This window comes from Physeter macrocephalus, chromosome 6, assembly GCF_002837175.3.
Source record: "Physeter macrocephalus isolate SW-GA chromosome 6, ASM283717v5, whole genome shotgun sequence".
NCBI classification, from domain to species: domain Eukaryota; kingdom Metazoa; phylum Chordata; class Mammalia; order Artiodactyla; family Physeteridae; genus Physeter; species Physeter macrocephalus.
In genome coordinates, this window is record NC_041219.1 from 15,619,553 (window position 1) to 15,637,327 (window position 17,775).

At 34.9% G+C, this 17,775-nt stretch overlaps 1 protein-coding gene across 1 annotated transcript in view; it reads left to right on the forward strand.

Moving 5' to 3' along the window:
- The window catches only part of PTPRQ (protein tyrosine phosphatase receptor type Q), a 213,167-nt gene that overhangs the window by 82,052 nt on the left and 113,340 nt on the right, over positions 1-17,775 (forward strand). The gene's annotated exons all lie outside the window — the stretch shown is intronic.

Sequence of the window (17,775 nt, forward strand, 5' to 3'; positions counted from 1 at the left end):
CCTGAATTCCAAAGTTGCAGTGTCAGACTCACTTTCATCTACTTCCTTCTCTTTATACCAGACTTCATCTTCTGTATTATTGGAATAAAAATATCTAGGTCACTAAGCTCTAGTCTTTAAAGAGGAAAACTCTTACTCTCCCTAACAGTGATCCACCCTATGTCATAATCTCTTTCATCTTCTACCTTCTCTAATATTGTACCTCTTCATATAAATGAAAACCTGATTCCTTCCCAATAACACCACTTCACTGGAGCTCCCCCCTAGTGGGGACTGTAGGTATTGACATAATTGGTTACCTCTGGCACCTCTCGATCCTTATCTTTGAAATCTCTTTTAACCCTTTCCTCCTTTTGAAATCAGCATCACCCAATTATACTCTACTTTTCTATCTTTGAAGCTATAAACCACAGAACTTCAAGACATGGTGTACCTTCTCTCTGATTTCAGCATCTTTTTCTTCTCATCCTTTCAAGGCAACATTTCTTGAGACTTCAGTGTCTTACCTATTCATCTGGAATGGATGCATTGCAACAACAACTATCTCTTGCTCCTTACATCGCAAGGCATGTCACTGTAACTCATCTTCCAAGAGATTCCCAACTCTGAAAGGACCCCACTGTTTGTTTTCACTAGATGCTGGCCTTGGGAATGTCATTGCCTTCCTCTTTTCAGGAATCTAACTGCTCATTTTTGTTTCAAACTCGTGTTTGAAACGTAACTCCATCAATTTAATCTACTTTCTTCTGCATTTTATCTTCTTTCTCTGTCTCTTGCACACACACACACACACACACACCAACAGCCACACAAATTGTTAGAAAATTTCAGCTGAGGACCTGGTTGGTATATCAACCCTAAATATATTCAAAATGGAATTTATGTAACATGAATTCTCCTTCTCTTCCTCACTTTTCGATACCTGTTCTTTATAATCAGTTGGGGATCAAGCCTCATATTCTTTTTTTTTTTTGGTACGCGGGCCTCTCACTGTTGTGGCCTCTTCCGTTGCGGAGCACAGGCTCTGGATGCGCAGGCTCAGCGGCCATGGCTCACGGGGTATATCAACCCTAAATATATTCAAAATGGAATTTATGTAACATGAATTCTCCTTCTCTTCCTCACTTTTCGATACCTGTTCTTTATAATCAGTTGGGGATCAAGCCTCATATTCTTTTTTTTTTTGGTACGCGGGCCTCTCACTGTTGTGGCCTCTTCCGTTGCGGAGCACAGGCTCTGGATGCGCAGGCCCAGCGGCCATGGCTCACGGGCCCAGCCGCTCCGCAGCACGTGAGATCCTCCCGGACTGGGACACGAACCCGTGTCCCCTTCATCGGCAGACGGACTCTCAACCACTGCGCCACCAGGGAAGTCTAAGCCTCATATTCTTATGTGATTCTTCCTCCCATCTCTCCCACATATAATCAGAGCTTATCAATTCAGTCTCTGCCATGGCTCTGCAATTTGCCCCTTCTTCAACTTGACTGCCCCCATTTTATATCAGACTTGTTGCTTCCTGTAGTAATACCCAAAGGGGCCTTATCACCCATACTCATTCAGCCTGCCTGTCACTTATTTTGATTGAATTGGGTCTAACATACAATTTAGAGCATTTATGTGTTGGCTGTTGAATTTTATTACCTGTGGGGTAAGAAGTAGACATGGAGATTTAGGTATCTGAAGCATAGAGGTGATAATGAAAGGTACTATGTATAAGAGATGGCCCAGAATACTCCAAATGTTTTACTTATTCTCATCGTGTACAAAATATACCCCAGAATTCATCACCAGTTAGATTTGACTTCTGTCTAGCTTTTCATTCTTTTGTTCCTCCACTGCATGTCTTCATATAACTGATACCTGTAGCCAAACTTTATTTATTCAGCACATTAGATTTCATGTATTCATTTCAAAAGACATTTATTAAGCACCTGCTATGGGCTAATAATTGATTAGATTCTCTTCTTTAAACGTACTCAATACTTTTCACCATCAGATTGTCCTGCTCCCTTTCTACGTCACACAAAATTGTATTAGTTCTTAAAAGTCCAGCTTAAGTGTGTGTGTGTATGTGTGTGAGTGTGTGTGTTTAAGTCTTCAATGACATGCTAAGCATTAAAGCTACAGATTCCTAGACTTCACCCTAGACTTGGCTGAATCATAGCCTCAAGAGATGAAGCCCAGAATCTGTAGTTTTAAGCACCTCTCTGATGATTCTCTGTAAATTTTCTGAATTACTGGACTAGATTACCCAGGAATTTTGATGGCAGGCGATACGTAGCAGTGAGGACAGGCAAACAGTGTCAGAGAGGTCCAGAAAGGGGTAGCAGGTGTTTCCCCAGTGGGTGGGCAGCAGATCATTGCTATACAGAGTCTGAGAGAAGGAAATATGTTCAAATGCAGGCAGGTGGTCTGCATCAGGGTGGTCTAGTACCAGGTGAAATAGTCTTGATCATTGGACGGGAGCTGAGTCCTAGAGAACTGGCAATGAAAGACAGGACGGTAATTCTGAGATAAATGAGAGGTTCGGAACTCAGAGAACAAGGCAGAGGACTCATTATTATTGATTCCACTGGTACTCAAGGTGACTGCTCATTCACAGGAATGAAGCAGAGGTTTAATTAGTAGAACAGAGACGCATAATCAAAGTATATACGCTTGATGTAGAGCCACCTGAACTTAAGGACAGGTCTTTGTTAAAAAAAAAATATCCTTTAACTAAGGATTTGAATTAGATTTTAAGTCAGGATTAAAAGATCGCATGAATGGAGACTGAAGGAATTCTAAACCAATGAATTAGGAAGGTATTAGGCATATTGTACCATGTATTATGTGCTCCCTTACTACTGAAGACAAATGTTGCTCAAAGTTTGGACTGCTGACTCCCTGCATCAGGATGTACATCCCCGAGGCCCTACTCTAGACCTGTGGAATCAGAGTTTGGAAAATAAAACTCACAAATCTTCCTTTAAACAAGGTATGTGAGGTGAGACAGTGCTGAAATTTGAGAACCATTCTATTCTACCGTATGCTCTTTGCTTGTGGGGCTATGTCTTATTTGTCTTTGTTTTACTCACAGTTCATAGCAAAGAGCCTTGGGCATTCTAGGCACTCAAATTTTTGTAAAAGAAAGAAGTGAATTGTTTTCTCATTTCATAAGGGTGTTACTCCACCGCAATGTGTATTATTTCCAAACTTTCATCAGGCAAAATTATAGATATTTTCTCCCAGGCAAATGTAAAAGTTTTTTCAATTAAGGGGAGTCATTCATATGAAACATGAGTATTAACTGCTGCTTTAAAAATATTTCAATAATTTGTTTATCTTTAAAATTAATTTTCAGATCTAGCATGTAATTGTATTTATGATTACAGTTTTTATTAGGTAAATAATTTGCTTTTATCTGGGTTCACATGAATTGTTTGTTGATAAGACATTAGTAAGAACTGGAGATTCATTGTTCAGAATGGAAGCAGTTTTATAGCTGTTGCAAACTTCTAATTTATGGTGGTCTAAGATTAGTCACAGTGTAAAGTCAGCTCTGAGTCACTGACTCTGTACTTACTTTTGACATGAAGTAAAATCAAATTTGGCTCACTCCCTTATTGTTTAGTGTCTGACCTTAACATTCCTTCCAGAGATTATTGGGTATTTTTCTCAGTGTAAACTTGGTCATATTGGGCACAGTTAAACATGCATCATGGATGATTGAATTTATGAGGAGATTAGTGTTCAGTGTCTAAACTGGTTTCATTGTCACAGTCAGACACGTCAGAATAGGGCAAATACAGATGAAGGACCCCAAACCTGGTAATTTTAATAGCATTTTCTGTCCAAGTATATTATATGTACCAATAAAAATATTATAGCAAGTTCAAGTGCATACAAGACTTAACTTTTAAAATTTCAAATTAGTTCAAAATGCATGCACTTCTGCATATTATTTTCAAATCTTAGTAAATACGGTGATTTAATATTGAGTTTGAAAATTTGTTCTTTTTTTCTGGAAGATAATTTTACAGTTTGGATTTATTCAAAGCTCTTCCAAGTTCAGTAATTTAGAATCAAAAGAGGAAAATAAGCTATATCCCTTGGATGCCCAAAACTTAATTGAGGGAAAGTGAAATACGCAGTTGTGGTTTTTAGGGGTGTTCTTTTCAGCAGTGATTTCTTTATTAGCTTTTTGTTCAATAGGAGGTATTAGGCACCTAGATGGACCCACTGGAAGTCCACTGAGCTTGCAAATATATTAATGGATCAGCACTGAATGGGAGTGTGTTTAATATCCCTGTTTTTTTCCCCTTCTACTCTTGGTTCTTTCAGATAACTGTGTACTGTTTAATAGCATATATGTAAACTCTCAAGCCTCTTTTACAAAGCCATGACTGCCATTCCCCTAAGAATTATTTAAGAAATGTATTTGTTATGTACTTTATTTGGATCCCTATTTTTTGAGCCTCTGTGAGCAGTGTGGAGATTACTGGGTGAACTGTGATTATGACAAAATCTAACTTCCATTTACCAGCTTTTTTTAAAAAAATAAGATATACCATTTATATCTAATGGTATATCTAAGAATTTAGACCATTCTTAAGTACCATTTAATAGAGTGGATGTGGATGGTAAAAGTTTTCTCAAGGTTGCAAATTAATGTGCTAATTCAAAAGAAGTTTACTTTTTCCTTTGTCTGCATCCCAGTGACATTGCTCTCCTCAGTCGAGATGAGAAGTCAAACATGCAGGAAAATTGTGTGATCCTGTTTGTTCTTAAGCAAGTGAATTGGCATATTCTACTTACCAGTCAGTAATTGTAGAAAGCACAGAAGCCGTTATAGTTGCCTGTCATGGATCAGAGAGAAATAGCTATTAGCATTGCTACTTTAATTGAAGTTCAAATGCTTTACAAAATATATTTCATACAGACTTAATTATTAAATATAATACTTTCCTTAAGAGTGAACATCAGGTGAAAAGTATCCTTTATACTTGTGGTATGGTGGACATTTGACCAGTATATACTCATCTAATGCTTACTGAGTCCAGGCTTTGTGTTTGGGGTTCAAGACTCAAGTTTGAATCCCAAATGGCATTGCTGATCTTGGCTCTGCAGGTCCAAATAACTCCACCATTATTGTAAAGACGTATCTAATAAATATAAAGCAATTAAACACAAACCTACATAAATATGTCAGTTGTGTGGATTGAAGATTGAATCAAATAGGAATTCAGGAGAAATACATTTTATGGAAGGCCGTATTGAAGAAGTGGAATAGGAACTGGATGTTGCTTATTGATAGCTTTGGAATTGCTTTATAGAAGTTTAGACTCTAACCTAATTAGAAGATGATGATATGGTTTTGGAACTTGAATTTCATAGTCAGGTATACTAATGTTTCTTTAGATTTACCTGATATAGATCAATAAAATAGCTAAGTTTACTAAATATTCTTTTTTGTTCTTCCTCAATATGCTATGGGAAAATGTCAGTTGTACATTATCAAAGAACATTCTTCTTTTTATTTGAGCAATCTTAGATGGTGGAGGTTAGGTAGACCTGAAGATTATGGGTATGCTAAAGCACTTATGGTAAGCCACTCTGTGGCCCCATCGCTATTCATGAAAATGGTGAGATAGAGAGGAGTAAATAGAAATTCCAAGACACAGCAAGGGAAAACACATAGTAGCACAAAGGAATGTAATACAAGGGGTCAAGGCTGACTAGAGGGTGTTGTATTGAAAAGAGTATAGAAGGTGAGATCGAATAACTCAGGTGGACCTTACTCTGCTTGTATAGTTGTAGCAGAAATTTGAATACAATATTATGGAAAATTGGGAACTCTGCTAAATTTAGAGTAGGAAGCAACATAAATTGACTCTGAAAACAGTGATTTTTTGGGTCCATTTTCCTAAAACCCTGCAGTAATCTCTTCAGATGGAGAAGGATTTGTTCATTACAAATTTACTGAATCTCCCAAATCATAAAGAATAAAATCCACAGTCACTTTAATGGTCCGTAAGGTCCTTTTTCAACCCAGCATTCTCTTCCCTAGTAATGTATGTGTCTCTTCCTTCATCTTTTGAAATTTAGCCTCAAATACCACCTCTTCAAAGAGGATCGAACTTATTTATGATTAAAACTCCTCCCAGCTAGAATTTTCTATGCCTCTTTCTTGCTTTACTTTTCTCTGTTATATGTATCATTATCTGTGGATCTGTCCTCATTACAATGCATGCTCCGTGAGAAAAGGGATTTTCCTTTGTGCAGTTCACCCTTATTTTCAGTGCCCACGAATGCATCTGGCGTACAGTGATACGCAATAAATATATTATTAAAGAATGAATGAATCAGTCAATCAATATACAGGCCTAGAGGAGTGATAGAGACACAGTGAACACTCAGTATGCATACTTTGGGTGCCTGAAGTAGAAACTTTAAGCCACAAAATTATGTTTAGACAATTATGTGGTAAAATATCTAAGAAAGGCATGTCTTCTGTGGTAAATCTTTTTAATTAAACTTTTTATTTTGAGATATTTATAGTCACGTGCATATATAAGAAATAATATAGGGAAATCCTGTGCTCCCTTTATCTAGTTCCCTCCAATGGGAACATCTCATACGACTACAGTGCAGTATCACAACCACCATATTTATATCAATGCAATCAATATAGAGAATATTTCAATGAGAATAATTTCTCATGTTGCCTTTTTATGGCCACACCCAACTCCTGCCCGCTCTCCTTGTAATTCTGCTCATCTTAACCCTCTGATAACCACTAATTTGCTCTCCATTTTTCTGTAATGTTGTCATGTTAAGAATGTTGTATAAATTTTTTTGTACTGATTGATATGTTCATGTAATTTTCTTTTTTGGCTTGTTAATATGGTGGATTAAATGGATTGATTTTCTAATACTGAACAAACCTTTGGTCTCTGGAATCAACCCCACTTGATCATGGTGTACTTCTTTTTACTTATTACTCATTTCTATTTGCTAATAGTTAAAGATTATTGCATCTATATTCGTGAGGGATATTGGTCTGTAGTTTTGCGGAGGTTTTTTTTCACTGTCTTTGTCTAGTTTTGGTATCAGGGTGATGGTGGCCTTATAGAATGAGTTTGGGAGTGTTCCTTCCTCTGCAATTTTTTGGAATAGTTTCAGAAGGATAGGTGTTAACTAAGAGAAGTCTCTAAAGTGTTAGCTTTAGAGAAGTCTAAATGTTTGATAGAATTCACCTGTGAAGCCATCTGGTCCTGGACTTTTGTTTGTTGGGAGTTTTTTAAATGACAGTTTCAATTTCAGTACTTGTGATTGGTCTGTTCATATTTTCTATATCTTCCTGATTCAGTCTTGGGAAATTGTACCTTTCCAAGAATTTGTCCATTTCTTCTAGGTTGTCCATTTTATTGGCATGGAGTTGCTTGTAGTAGTCTCTCATGATCCTTTTGTTTCTATGTCCGTTGTAACTTGTCCTTTTTCATTTCTAATTTTATTGATTTGAGCGCTCTTTCTTTTTTTCTTGATGAGTCTCACTGTCTTTGTCTAGTATCAGTATCAGAGAATACTAGCTTTATAATACAAATCTCTTCTAGTTTCTGGAAGAGATTGTGTAGAATTTGTGTTAATTCTTCTTTAAACATTTGGTTGAGTTCTCCAGTGAAGCTATCGAGGCACGGAGATCTCTCTTTGGGGAGTTTTAAAATTATGTTTAAGTGTTCTCAGGATGCAGAGTTGGAACTGAAATGTATATCGAATCAGTTGCAGAAAGTGGTACTTGTAAATAATACATTTGTCAAAAAGGAAGTCTCAAGAGAAAGAAATATGGTAAACTGTGTTGAATTGATATGAGATGAAAATACGATATATCGAAATGTGTGAAACACAGTTAAAGCAGTGAAGAGAGGGAAATTTATAGCATTAAATACATACATTGGAAAAGTCTCAGATCGATAATCTAAGGTTCTCCCCTCCACTAGAGCCTAGAAAAAGAAAAGGAAGATATAGTAAAGGAAGTGAATAATAAAAATAAGAACAGAGATCAGTGAAACTGAAAACAGAAAAACAGTAGGAAAACTCAATTAAACAAAACTGGTTCTTCAAAAAGATGAAATTGACAAACGTCTAGCGAGCCCGACAAAGAAAAAAAGAAGTCACAAATTACCAATATTTAGAAATGAAATCACTGCAGACATCAGAAAGGATAATAAGGGAATAATATCAACAATTTTACACCTTAGATGAAATGAACTTACTCTTTTTTTTATTGGAGTATAGTTGCTTTACAATGTTGTATTCGTTTCTGCTGTACAATGAAGTGAATCAGCTATATGTATACCTATATCCCCTCCCTCTTGGACCTCCCTCCCACCCTCCCCATCCCACCCGTCTAGGTCACCACAGAGCACCAAGCTGAGCTCCCTATGCTATACAGCAGGTTCCCACTAGCTATCTATTTTACACATGGTAGGGTATATATGTCAGCCCTAATCTCCTGATTCGTCCCACCCTCCCCTTGCCCCCCTGTGTCCACATGTCCATTCTCTTCGTCTGCGTCTCTATGCCTGCCCTGCATATAGGTTCATCTGTACCATTTTTCTAGATTCCACATATATGCGTTAATATATGAACTTACTCTTTAAGATCACAATGACCACAGCTCAGCTAATGTGAAATAGATGATTTGACTAGTCCTATAACTATTAAGGATATTACATTTGTGATGGTTTCCTTTGAGAGCACTCTGGTAGAGAAAAGGAGGGCACCTCTCCATTACCGCCAGATGTGTGTAGAAATCCACATTCCCCACTTGGCCTCTGCTGACACCCAAGGGGAGGATGCTGGGTGAGCAGGAGAAAGAGGGCTGCCCACCAGGCTTCCACTAAGAAGGATAGGAGTGCCTCATATTCTTCCTGCATATTCTCCACTGACACGGTGGAGGGCACTTGCTACCTCCGGAAGGCGTGAAAGTTCTGGCTCCCTATTTTACCTCACTCTATCAAGGATGGGTGAGGTACCTCACTACCGCCTAGTAAAGGCAGAAGACTAGGTTCTTCATTTGACCTTTGTCGTCATGGGAGGGAGGGGGACCACAGCTTTTTTCTGTAGTTTTTGGGTAGAGTTGTTATTGTCTAAAAGTGTTCTGTCTTGCTAGGCTGCACTGTTTTTTTTTCTGTTAGAGGGAGGAGGCTTTTTCTGAGGCCTTTTTAGTCTGAGCTGGTTGGCATTTGGAGATTGCTGGCCTTGGGGATATACAAGGCAAAAGGAAAAGCCAGGGAGCTCACCACTGTGTTGCTCCCTGGGTGGTGAGTTCCCTAGTTGCTTTGCCTTCTCACCACCTTTCAGAGTCTTCTTATGTTTGTTTCATATTTAATGTCCAAGGTTTTAGTTGTACTTAGTGGAGGGAACTGGGAAAATATATCTACTCCATCTTCAAAGCCTGAAGTTCATTTGTGGGGATATGCTTAATATCACGTGTGGTACCCTTTTAAATCCATATATTCAAGATTCAGTTACTTAATACATATGAAGTACTCTGCCAGAGACTACTGGTAAGACTATGATGAAACAAAATTATATTCTTGTGCTTTTAAAATTTAGAATTATATAATTTTAGATCTTTATTGGATTTTGAAGATAACTCCATTCAGCCATTTCATTTTGCAAGCATGGAAAATGAAGCAGAGGTTTAGTGTCTGCTGAGAGTGTACTTTAACTAATTATTAGCAGAACTCTTACTAATCCAGAACTCTTTCTACCGTATTATGATCCTTCCCTTACATTAGAAATTCAACTGATCATTTGTGTTTATTGGAATTAAAATGTTTTTCTCATTACTTCACAATATCTAAATAGAGTCATTATGGAGTGGGGAAATTCAGGTTCATCATATGAATTTCATTAATTTGTACAGGGATATATATGTTCTGAGTATATACATACTTTTGTCTAAATATGGTTTTAAAATTTAGGAAAACTAAATTTCTGTGATCAAATATGTGCTTAACCTATAATACTAAAAATACTATGAGTTAATATAGTAAGATCTGTAAAATACTGAAGCCATTCTGGGAAATTTTATACTTTCTAGTCACATATCACATTTTTTATCCTGGATCAGTTCCAAAAGTGTAATCTTTGCTATTATGAATTTCTGTCTTAGGTATCAAATTCTAAATTATAAATTTAAAAGTCCTTTTAAATGCAATTCCTTTTGTAAAATAATGAACCTGAGTTACTCTGCATAATTCTCCTTGACCCCACTGATGCTCTAATACCTTTCATTAAGTGGACTCCAGGCAACCACTCTTTTCTTCATCTCGGCTCCAGCTAAAGCCAGCTGTTCTTCAAGCAACATTTTTATTAACTTATTTAGGAACTGGGGCATATCTTATTACCCTATTTTCCATTCCTGTCCTATGCAGCTGTAGTTGATACTTTTCATAACAGCCATTACATATCAACCTCCTCCTCCATTTCACCTCATTTTTTTCTTATTCTCTTTTACTTCCCTTTTAAAGTAAATTAGGCATGTATGTGTGCATGCAAAAGCCCCTCTTCTTTCTTTCTTTCTGGTAGCCATACGACTTGAAAGCTTCAGGAATGTGCTCCTTGTTTCTATGAGATTATAAGCTTCAGGGAAAAACATTTACTAATGGTGGAAAAACTCTGAAATGTAGAATAAATGAGTTTTAATGCTAGCAAAATTTCATTAACAATATTACATTAATTTAGACAATTTAAAAATGCAATATGAATACAGAGAAAAGGCTTTAAACAAATAGGTTGTGCAAATTATCATTAATCTCAAAATATTACAAGTTTCATGGTATATAAGAAAACAACTTTTGGAGGAAGCTATTTTATAAATATAAGACATGCATAAATAGCAGCCACTTTTAGAATTCAAATAAAGTAACATTTTTTAGTATATTAATGTTATGGTAATTTGAATATTCACCACCTCCTATTCACTGCATCCTTGATTCACCCATTAGTTTGGTGCCTGGATACCTTATTATGAAGAATTACTACTTTAAAGGCAATTTGCAGTGTTAGAAAGATAATAAATGTAATTCCATATGGATCACAATAATGAAATCTATAACAATTAAAGGATATGTTAAAAAACAGTAGCCCAATTTTCTGACATTTATTACTAATTAAATTAGCCTACTTTAGACAGGATTTTTTAAAAGCCAAGGTTGTTAGTAATTTTTAAAATGTAACTACATTAATATTTGCTATGTATGACAGTCTAACATTTTTAAAGTTTAGCCTGAAATTTAAAACTAACTTTGTATTTAGGATGTTATTACAGAGAAATTATTAACTGTGTGAGACATACTCCCTGGAAGCTGGATGGAATGCTCTTCTTACAAGTACTATTAGAAAATTTGTCTGAAAATTGAACAGTTACCAAAAGAGAATTGAAAGTAGTTGTTGACCTACTTGGACTAATCTATAAGGCTTCTTTTCTAGTATGGATACATGAGAAATACAATAAAGCTCATGATTTTTTCCATAATGTCTAGATTTATAAAATATTAGCTAGAAAGTATTAGTATCTAGTATTTTAAATTTCTATATAAATGTATAACATTTTGAATGTTGGTACGATTTAATGGGAAAGCCTTTTTCTTTTCATTTTTTTAACATTTTCTAATTATGGGAATTATTTTATATACAGTGAGATGCACAGAACTTAATTATACAATTAAATGAGTTTCCACACATGTATACAGCCATGTAACCACCACTCAACAACATATAGAATATTTCCATCTTCCACAGAAATTTCCCTTGGACACCCACTCCCCAAGGCAACCACTATCCTGATTTCAATCAACATAGATTAGTTTCAGTTGTTCTTGAGCTATATGTACTCTTTTATATCTGGTCTATTTCTTTCAACGTAATTGTGAAGCGCATGTTGTTGAGGGTTTCAGTGATTTGTTCGTTTTATTATTGAGTCATTTTCCACCATTTTAATATCCCATTGTTTTTATGTCTGTTTTCTTTTGATGGACATATGGATTGTTCCAAACTAAGTGTTATGAATAAAACTGTTATAGATATTTTTGTATAAAACTTTTTGTGGACTTGCTGGGTCATAGTCCAGATGCATGTTTACTCAAGAAACTGATGATTTTCAAGTGGTTGTTCTATTTTAAATACCCAACAGCATTGTATGAGAGTTCTAATTACTTCTCAGTATCAGGAGAATTTGGTATTATCAGTCTTTTTTAATTTTAGACAGTCTAGCTGGTATAAAAGAACTTCCATCTTATTGTAAGTTTAATTTTCATTTCAGTGATGACTAATGATGTTAAATCCTTTAACATCGTTATTGATAATTCATATAAAGACAGTCTTTGCTTTACTTGATAGTGTGGGACCATAAAAATGACTGCAAAGCTGTCTGTAAAATGTGTGCAAAGCAACCTTAATAATCAATAGGGAAAATTATGATTGTTCCATAACCTTCAAAGTTTTTTGTCCCTACATTAAAAACTCTCTTACTGTCAGTTATAAATATATAGGAAATGAAAAAACGACAAAAACAATATTTAGTACACTGTAATTTAAAACATTAGAAATAACTGAGAATGAAAGCTTTCACTTTATTAAAAACATCAAGAGTGGTTACTTTCTTTTTCTCACTGTTTAGCTTATGATATAGAGAGAGCATCTTTTCTATGACTTGGCAAAGTTTGGATTAGCTTTGAACGTGCATAAGGGCACGTGACATATGCACATGAGAGATAAGGAGGCCATATAACTACACACATTGCTGCCTGTGCATGAACTAAATAACAGATGCACAGTGACCAATCAATGATAGGTTTCAAAAGAAATGACATTATTGGTCTCTGATTATGATGTACATCTGTGTGTGTGTGTGTGTGTGTGTGTGTGTGTGTGTGTGTGAGAAACCAAATCATTTTTTATTTGTTTTAAACTTTATTTTATATTGGCGTACAGTTGATTAACAATGTTGTGTTGGTTTCAGGTGTACGATAAAGTGATTCAGTTATACATATACATGTATCTATTCTTTTTAAAATTCTTTTCCCAATTAGGTTGTACAGAATATTGAGTAGAGTTTCCTGTGCTATACAGTAGGTCCTTGTTGGTAGCAATTTTGTGGACAGGAGAGCTGGCAGTGAAGTACTTTATACAAGAACTCATAGTTAATATATAAAGGTAACAAAGTTACCAAAACCCCTGTTTTGGGCAGACAGGTGTTATTTAATTAAACCATAAAAACAGGAATTCAAGCGTATTAGAACATGCAACGTGAGGATTGTTCTATCATTTTTGACAGGTTTCCGTTCAAGTCTTTAGCCCAGTTTATATTGAGTTGCTTTTCTTTTTGGTGTTGAGTTATAGGAACTCTTTATATATTTTGAATACAAGTCCTTTATTAGATGTATGTATAACAAATATTATCTCTTAGTCAATGGCTTGATTTTCTATTTCCTTAATGGTACCTTTGGATGAGCAGATTATTTTAATTTTGATGAAATCCAAATTAGCAATTTTTAATTTCACATTAGTACATTTTGTGTCCTAAGAAATATTGTCTACTTCAAGATCATGAAGATATTATCCTGTCTTTTATTCTAGAAATTTTAGTTTTATTTAGCTTTTATATTTATATCCATAATTCATCTCAAATTTTGTGCATGTGTATAGTATGAGATATGATTTAAAGTTCCTTTTTAATATATTCATTCAATTTTTCCAAAACTTTTTTTTTTTTTTGTGGTACGCGGGCCTCTCACTGTTGTGGCCTCTCCCGTTGCGGAGCACAGGCTCCAGACGCGCAGGCTCAGCGGCCATGGCTCACGGGCCCAGCCGCTCCACGGCATGTGGGATCCTCCCGGACCGGGGCACGAACCCGTGTCCCCTGCATCGGCAGGTGGATTCTCAACCACTGTGCCACCAGGGAAGCCCTCCAAAACTTTTTAAAAGACTTTCTTTTTCCCTGCTGAATTACCTTGGTAGCTTTGTCAAAAATCAATTGACCCTATGCACTTGAATCTCTTTCTGGATTATATTCTCTTCCATTGATTTGTCTACCTTTATGAATACCACACTGTGTTGATTACTACAGTTTTATAACAAATCTTGAAATCAGGTAATGTAGGTTCTACAAATATGTTCTTTTTCAGGGTTGTTTTAGCTATTTTAGTTCTTTGTATTTCCATATAAATTTTATTATTAGAATCACCTTGTTGATTTTTACCAAAAAACCCTGTGGCATTTTCATTGGGATTGCATTTAGTCTATTCATGCATTGAGGGAGAAATGCCGTCTTAATATTGAGTTATCTGGTCCATGAACATGGTATATGCCTCCATTTTTAGACTCTAATTTCTTTCAGCAGTGTTTTGTAGTTTTCAGCAAATGAATTTTAGATGTCTTTTGTTAAAATTATTCCTATTTAATGTTATATGTTATTTGAAATTTTAATTTTAGTCACCAGTTGTTTGATGTAGAATCTAGAAATACAGTTGATTTTGTTTATTGGTATTGTATCCTACAACTGCTAAATTTGCTTATTAGTCCGAGAAGGTTTTTGTTATATATTGCTTTAGAATTTTCTACATTTAAAAATGTCATTTCATCTACAATTAGGGTAATTTTTATCTCTTTCTTTCTAAACCCTGTGACTTTTTTCCCTTACCATATTGCACTGGCTAGACTCTCTGGTACTATATTAAATAGAAGCAGTAAAAGCAGACATCCTTGCATTGTTCCCAATCAAAAGGGGAAGCATCCATCCTTCACTATTTTGTACGATGTGTGCTGTAGGGTGTCTGTAGATGCCCATGATCGTATGCTTTTTTCTCTTTTATTCTGTTACTGTGGTAAATTATATGATTAGCTTTTTTAATATTAAGTGAAATTTACCTTCCTGGGATAGACCACACTTGATCAGACGCACTCTACTTTTATATAATGACTTGACAAGTGTTTACAAATTTTATTAATTTTTCTGAAGAACTAATTTTTGAATTTGTTAATATTCTCTTTTATTTATCTATTTTCTATTTCACTGAGTCCTGATCTGTATTATTTTCTTCCTTCTAAATATTCTGCTTTTAATATGCGTTCTTTTCTGTATTTTTTTGGTGAAGATATAGATCATAATTTTTTTCTTTCTGTCTTTTTTCCCCATCTTTATTGAGGTATGATTCACGAATAAACATTGCATATATTTAAGGTATACAGTGCAGTGCTTTGATATATGTATACATTGTGAAATGATTCCCCCAATCAAGCTAATTAACCTATCCATCACCTCACATATTTACCTTTTGTGTGTGTGTGGTGAGAACACTTAAGATCTACTCTCTTAACAAATTTCAAGTATGTAATATTGATACATCATTATTAACTATAGTCACCATGCTGTGCATTAGCTTTTTCATATAACTTATTCATATAACTGAAAGTTGTACCCTTTGACAAACATCCCACTATCTCCCCTCCACTCCCCTGGCCCCTGGCAATCACTGTTCTATTCTGTTTCCATGAGTTTGACTTTTTTAGAGTCCACATATAAGTGAGATCTTGCAGTATTTATCTTTTTGTAGCTAGTTTATTTTACTTTACATAATGATTTTAAGCCTTTCTTCTTTTCAAATATAATCATTTACAGCTATAAATCTCCTAATAATTATATATCACAGATTTTGACTTTTTACTTTCAATAAAAATATTCTCTAATTTCCTTTGAAATTTCTTCTTTGAGCCATGGTTATTTAAAAATATATTTAATTCCTAATATTTGGGACTTTTCTAGATATCCACATGTCATCAATTTTTCATTTATTGCCATTGTTGTTAGAGAATATGTCCGTAACACTTAATTTTTAAAAATTAGTTGGGACAGTTTCTATGGCTCAGCATATAATTTATCTTGTTGAATATTCTTCCATGCACATTTGAAATAATGTCTATTCTTCAGTTGTTGTCCATAATATTCTGTGTATTAGTTCAGTGTGATAATGTTTTGCAAATCTGTATGCTTACCACTTTTCAGCAAAAATTATTCTATATATTATTGATAAGGAAATATTAAAATACCCAAATATATTGTGGATTTGTCTGTTTCTTCAAGTCTGTCAGTATTTGGTTCATGTACTTCAAAGTTTTTTATTAAACACATACATAGTTATAATTGTTATAACTTCCTAACTGATCCATTAATCATTATAAACTGTCTCTTTTGTCTTTAGATCACTCCTTGTCTTAAGATTCTTTAGTCTGGTATTAATATAGGCACATGCTCTTTAGTTTACTGTTTGCTTTGTATGTTTTTTTCTATCTTTACTTTTGAATTATTTGTATCATATTTAATTTGTGTGTCTGGTAGGCAAATTATATCTCTTGTGGGCAGCATATAATTGGGTCTTTTATTTTTATCTTACTTGACAATCTCTGTCTTCTAAATGGAGCATTTAATCTATTTATGTTTAAAGTCATTATTAAGTTAGTTGAGTTTAGTTCTATTTGCTATTTGTTCTCTAGCTCTTTTTTAGTTCCTCTGTTCTTTCTTTATTGCCTTCCTTTGGGTTAATTGGATGGTTTTAGCTTTCTGTTTTAATTTCTTTATAGGATTTTTATCTATGCTTCCTTGTCATTATTTTTAGTGGTCGCTCAAGGGATTACAATATAATTTCTTAGTTTATTGTATTTAAATTAATATTCTACAACTTCACATAAAATATATGAACTTTACAAAAGTACAATTCCATATATTTTGTCACACATTTGACATCTATATATTTTAAATGATTTACATATATTTACATTGTAAACCCCACAATTTATGGTATTATTTTTACTTACAGAGCCAGTAGTCATTTACATAAATTAAGAAAAGACCATGTATTTCCCATATAATTACCATTACTGGTGTTCTTCTATTCCAGTAGTTACGAGTTACAGCTAATTACAGCTCATATTTCCCTTTCAACTAAAGAACTCTCTTTAGAATTTCTCCTAGTGCAGGTATGCTAGCATCAAATTCTCTCAGATTTTATTTATTTGGAAATAGATTTATTTTGTTTTCACTTTTGAGGGTCCTTTTCTGTGGATATAAAATTCTGGGTTGATAGTTCTCCCTCCCAATATTTGTCTCTTTAAAGATGTAATTCCTTTGTCTTCTAGTACTCATTATTTCTGATGAGATGTCAACCACTATTTTTATCATTAGCTCTTGTGTATGAAATGTTATTTGGGGGACACTTTTCAAGGTTTTTTTAAATCTTTACTTTTAAGCAGTTTTACAATAATATGGCTAGTGTGGTTTTTGTTGCATTTATTTTGCTGTGGGTTCATTTAGTTTTTTGTATTGGTAAATTAATATTTTTCTAAAATTTGGGGCCATTATTTTATTTATTTATTTATTTATTTTTGTCGTACGCGGGCCTCTCACTGTTGTGGCCTCTCCCGTTGCGGAGCACAGGCTCCGGAAGCACAGGCTCAGCGGCCATGGCTCACGGACCTAGCCGCTCCGCGGCATGTGGCATCTTCCAGGACTGGGGCACGAACCCGTGTCGCCTGCATCGGCAGGCAGACTCGCAACCACTGCGCCACCAGGGAAGCCCTGGGGCCATTAGTTTTTAAATTATTTTTCTGCCATCTTCTTTTCTTCTGGGACTCTAATTCCATACCTCTTAAGTGACTGAGGCTTTATTAAATTTTTTCACGTTTCTTCATTTGTAGATTGGAGTTCTATTGATGTGACGTAATGTCCAT